The sequence below is a fragment of the Rutidosis leptorrhynchoides genome, chromosome 2 (genome assembly GCF_046630445.1).
Source record: "Rutidosis leptorrhynchoides isolate AG116_Rl617_1_P2 chromosome 2, CSIRO_AGI_Rlap_v1, whole genome shotgun sequence".
NCBI lineage: Eukaryota > Viridiplantae > Streptophyta > Magnoliopsida > Asterales > Asteraceae > Rutidosis > Rutidosis leptorrhynchoides.
The window spans coordinates 519,207,396-519,213,982 of record NC_092334.1 but is presented as its reverse complement, the minus strand read 5'-3'; positions in this window follow the sequence as shown (position 1 = coordinate 519,213,982).

Genomic DNA, 6,587 nt, shown 5'->3' with positions numbered 1-6,587 from the left:
GCCGAGGGGTTGAATTTGTTAACTAAGAATGCGGTGTTTCGAGGACGCTTTTGTGGAGTGAATATTGGTAAGGATAAAATCCCTATCTCTCACCTTCAATACGCGGACGATACTATTTTCTTCTGGATGTGGAGTGGTGGAAATATTAATAACCTCATGTTGTTACTTAAGTGTTTTAAGCGCACGTTGGGTCTTAAGGTAAATTATTCAAAGAGTAATCTTTTCGGGGTTAATGTGGATGATGGTGAAGTTCAAGCCATGGCAAACATTTTCGGGTGTAATATGGGAAAATTCCCATGTACTTATCTTGGGTTACCTATTGGTGCGAACATGAACAAGGAAAAAATTTGGGAGCCGGTAGTGAATAAATTTAACAAATGTCTTGCGGATTGGAAAGCTTGTTCGATGTCATTTGGTGGTCGCTTGACCCTTATTAAGTCGGTTCTTAATAGTTTACCGTTGTATTTTTTTCTCTCTATTTCGTGCCCCGCAATGTGTGCTTAAAAAGCTTGAGTGTGTGAGGCGTACTTTCTTTTGGGGAGGGACGAGTGACACTTCAAAAATTTCGTTCTTCTTCCTTTCGAGGAGGGGGGGGGCTAAATCTTGGGGCTCTCAAAAGTATTAATTTAGCGCTAATCGGCAAGTGGTGGTGGAGGTTCAAAACCGAAACCAACTCCTTGTGGGTTAGGGTTATTCAAAGCATCTACGGGGCTTCAGGAGGTTTGGGGTTGGGGGATAATGCTTCGGCTAAGCTCACTAACTCCTGTTAGTCAGGTATCATCAAGTCCAAGATCCATATCGATTCACTTGGTATTGGGTTCCGGAATTCTTTTTGCAGGAAAATTGGCGATGGACATCACACTCGGTTTTGGCATGATTCATGGCTCTCGGAAACTCCTTTATGCTTGCGGTTCAATAGGCTATACAGACTTGACGATTTACCTGATATCTCTGTTTCGGGGCGTGTGGGATGGAACGGGTCGGTTTGTTGCGGCTCATGGGATTGGTCAAGAATGCCATCGGGACGAGTCAAAAGCGAGTTTGAGACACTTTGCGATTTATTGGGGGACGTCAAACTAAACTCTGATGAGCGGGATTCATGGTTCTGGACACTAAGTGGTAATGGCTTTTTCATGACTTGCATTCTTACGGATTTAATTAATTCAAAAATTATCTCTAGGGATACTAATTGATTCGAGACTTTCCGGAATAACTTTACTCCAAAAAAGGTGGAAATCTTCGTCTGGAGGGCTTTGAAAAAATGATTACCCGCCTTGATCGAACTTGATAAACGTGGCATCGACCTCCATTCAGTTCGATGTCCCGTTTGTGATGGGGATATCGAGACGGTTGATCACGCCCTCCTATTTTGTAATAATTCTTTAGAGATTTGGTCTAAAGTATTTGCGTGGTGGGGTTTCAATAGTTTCAATCAACTCTCGTTCGGGGAAATCTTCGGTGATAGTTGCAATACGGGGGCTTCTAGTTTAGGTATCAAAATTTGGCAAGCGGTTCGTTGGGTTTGTGGATATTTAGTGTGGAAAAACCGAAATCAAAAAGTGTTCTCAAACAAGTTTTGGACTCCCTCGGTGGCCTTATGTGAGATTCAAGTAAAGAGCTTCGATTGGATTGGGAAGAGGTGTAAGACGCGACAAATCGATTGGCATACTTGGCTACATAGTCCACATATTCTTCTTAATTCTTAATTCGTGATGTTATTCGTTGTATTTCCATCTAGTTGTTTAGGTTACTAACTTAGCATCCTATCTAGATGGTTGCTCGAGTTTTTGGTTTTCACTATGTAATTGTACTTCGAGCTTTTCATTAATATATATTTATTGTTGCCTATCAAAAAAAAAATTCAATTAACTCAAAAGATAACAATAAAGTGATTCATAACAGGGTGACAATGCCTTTTTATTCCTAGTACAGGTGAACTGTGCCTAATTTACGACCAATCTTTACACCGAAGATCAATATAAATAACTAACAATTTAAAACTGGATTACCTATATTGGAAGGAGAGCACTAGAATTTTGTAGCTTTCGCCCATCAGGAAGACCAACACCGATCTACAAAGCAAGTACCTACCGCCTTTAGTTTCTTCAGGCACTAATGGAGAAGTACACTTTTCTTTCGTTGGGAATTTGTAAACTACTATTGAGCCCTTTAAAAGTCTTCGATCAGCGCTATATTTCATTATTACCGAGGCTTTCATTCGTTTGATCTGCAATCATAGGGCGTTGGACATTGGGTCCCATCATATTTGGATATAAAGAAAAGAAGCTAAACATTGAAACTACGAAAGAACATTTGGATACCGGTGCAAATGGCACCAAACAGCCCCAACATCTCCAAGAATTCAACTTGATCAGGAATTTTCATACAAAAAAATCCTGCATATTTATAATAGTATTAGAGTATGAAAAATAGATGTTTAGACAAAATTATACTTGTGAAACAATAAAGTAAATGTTTAAACGTTGTTTGAAAGCATTAAAAATATACATAAATTTTCAACCCGTTTGATTCCATTCATTTTTCTACTAAGTTTTTTGAGTAAACCCGTTTGAGATAAAGCGTCATATACATATTACCAATTATAATTATATGAGTTAAAGAGAAAGACCTCTACAACTTATTTTGCTCACCTCGCTAGCATTGCAGACTCCGTAAAGTGTAGCCCCTGTGATAATGCTAAAAACGAACATATATTTCATAGCATTATCCCTCAAGAAAGACAAGCTTTTAGTTGCAATTGTTCTATTTACAAGTAATATTCGTTTAAATAATAAAAGGAGAAGACAAAAGACAGATTCGACGATTTGAAGATGCAAATGACCAAAAAGCTAAAAAGTACAAAGTACAATCAAAGTGGTTCAAATTATTGAGTACGAGAGTACGAGCAGCGAAATGCAAAGTACAAGATATTAAATAGTACGCAAAGACGTTCGAAAATCCGGAATCGGGACCTGAACCAACTATTAACGTGCGACGCAACGGTGCTAAAATTACGAGTCAACTATGCACAAGAATATAATATAATATATATAATTACATAAAATTATATTATATTATATTATATATTAAATATAATACAGCAGCCCACGTTTTGGATCAATTTGGAACAGGAAATGGCTGCCATGCGATCGCATGGCCTGAAAGAACAAAAGCCATGCGATCGCATGAGCTCCTGTAGCAGCTGACATCTTATAAATTTCGCGTGTTTTGGCCAAAAATAACACATCTTTTCCTATCCTCTCTATCTCTCAGGATATATATATATATATATATATATATATATATATATATATATATATATATATATATATATATTATAATTTTAATTTTAATTTAATAATAATAAGGGTATGTTAGCGAATGTTGTAAGTGTGTAAGTCGAAATTCTGTCCGTGTAACACTACGCTATTATTAATCATTGTAAGTTATGTTCAACCTTTTTAAATTAATGTCTCGTAGCTAAGTTATTATTATGCTTATTTAAATTGAAGTAATTGTGATGTTGGGCTAAAATATTAAAGACGGGGTTATTGGGCTTTGTACCATAATTGGGGTTTGGATAAAAGAACGACACTTATGGAAATTGGACTATGGGCTATTGATGGGCTTTATATTTGTTTAATTGAATGATAGTTCGTTAATTTAATATAAAGATTTACAATTGGACGTACCTATAAATAACCACATACACTCGATCGGACATGATGGGCGGGATATTTATAAGTACTAATAATCGTTCATTTGACCGGACACGGGAATGGATTAAAAGTTAATAGACTCATTAAAACAGGGGTGAATTATGTACAAGGACACTTGGCGTAATTGTTAACAAAGTATTAAAACCTTGTTATAGTTTAAGTCCCCAATTAGTTAGAATATTTGACTTCGGATATAAGGATAATTTGACGAGGACACTCGCACTTTATATTTATGACTGATGGACTGTTATGGACAAAAATCAGATGGACATATCAAATAATCCAGGACAAAGGACAATTAACCCATGGTAATAAACTAAAATCAACACGTCAAACATCATGATTACGGAAGTTTAAATAAGCATAATTCCTTTATTTCATATTTCATCGCACTTTTATTTACTGTCATTTTATTTAATTGCACTTTTAACTATCGTACTTTTTAATTATCGTAATTTTATTTATTGTCATTTTATTTATCGCATTTTACTTTATCGCACTTTAATTATTGTCATTTACTTTACGCTTTAAATTAAGTTATTTTTATTTTTAATATTTTACATTAGGTTTTAACTGCGACTAAAGTTTTAAAATCGACAAACCGGTCATTAAACGGTAAAAACCCCTTTTATAATAATACTACTACTTATATATATATATATATATATATATATATATATATATATATATATATATATATATATATATATATATATATATATATATATATATATATATATATATATATATATATATATATATATATATATATTTACAAATATAGTTTTAAAAATATAGCGTTAAACTTGGCTAGCTCCCTGTGGAACGAACCGGACTTACTAAAAACTACACTACTGTACGATTAGGTACACTGCCTATAAGTGTTGTAGCAAGATTTAGGTATTTCCACTCTATAAATAAATAAATAACTTGTGTAAAATTGTATCGTATTTAATTGTATTTCGTAGTAAAAATATAGCTATTTCGTATATACCTCTACGCACATCACCCTGCAATGACTAATATTGATGGAAAAACGTGTGTACTTTTAAATATGATAAACGCAGCGGATAGTTAAAATAATAGTCAATTATTAATTTATAAACCATTTACAAAATTAAATATTCATATATTTAAATTTAATAAAACATGCACATGATTAATGATCCCAAAGATCCAGTTACACCATAATAATTGTCATGAATATTAAATCATAAGATGAGTTAACGATATACCTTTCTTGAAGAACGGAGAGAAACTTACGATCAAAAGTATGACCTTCTCTTTGGATAGTCCACACTACACTTTCAAACAACGCCAATGGATGCTAGTCCAAACCAAGTAACAAATTAATCAACCCTTGATTAATTTTATGAAACAACTAAATAATACTCCGTACTATTTAGTCGTCTTTCTTTTCAAAAGGAACTAAAAATATTATATGAGATAACTTTCAAATGTTCGTTCATCTCATTCCAAAAGCCTGATCATATATATATATATATATATATATATATATATATATATATATATATATATATATATATATATATATATATATATATATATATGCAAAAGTAAACCACTTGATTTTAAAACGCGTAAACATGATTGAGGTTTTAACTTCTTTTGTAATTTCCTTTTTCAAAGTCGTATTTCTCAAATACATTAGGGGTATATTATGTAACTTATAATTAATAATTTCTATCATATCGCTTTCATGTAAATAGTAAATTAATTAATTTAGTTTCATCTACTATTCTTATGAATAGTAAATGAATTAATTTCGATTTACTATTTTGTTACTTGAGTACTATATATATACATCATATATATATTTTATTTGACATCTCGGTGTATATGTGTGTGACCCCGAAGGCTCAAATGAAGTTGGCCACATAGTTATATGTTGTACCTTGCACATTAATCCTACAGACTCCCACTTGTGCATGACTCAACACCAAGTTATTATACAAACAATGGTAAGCGTCTAGCAACACGTCATCGTCCCCAAATTCATGTGAGGGTAGTTTCTCGAAACTGTTTATGGTAAGTTTTAAATGTCATTCGTCCTTTTGTTTCAGATACTTTAGTTAAACTTGAGATATGGATCATCGATCATTCTCATTTGTTTAAAATTTTGTTTCTCGATCTTAGAACTGAATTAGATCACCAAACTAATTAAGTATCATCTTAATTACATCTGGGTGCGGCCACACAAATATCTTATTCATTCATCGAGGAGCTCAAAAAGTATCTAACTCCAAACATTTTAGAGGAACAAATCTTATATTGCATACACGTGTATATCACGAGCTTTACATTATACCCAATAATGGCCTTTATAACAGCCTTATTCAGGACAACGTTTAACCATATCAAAGTTTAGGTGCTTTACAACTTTTTCTTTAGACTAAGATTTAGGTGCTTTAGAATTTTGCGACGCCGTTTTAAGATTTTAGTACTTTTTAAGTTATTGCCATTTTGGATATAGAATTCCTTTTAAGCTTTAATACTTTTAGACGTAAGTTTTTATATTTAGTTTTTAGACTTTTAAGTTTCGGCGCTGCATTTTATTATTTTTCGACGCTTATTTTTTGACCTTTTATTTTTCGACGTTTTTCGACGCGCTCTTTTTCTTTCTTATTTCTCGACGCTCTAGTTTTTAGGATATAGAATTTTCTATTTCTTCTCTAAAATTTCTTTAAATTTCGACGAAAAATTATTTTAAGTGGTTAAATTGATAGACATCTAAAATTTTCTGGTTCGTAGTAATAGTTGGATTTGTTAGTGGCGAGTTGTGGGCTTCCAATTTAAAGGGTCCTGGCTACCTGCTGCATCTATTGGCTATTCGAAACGTGGGCAAAA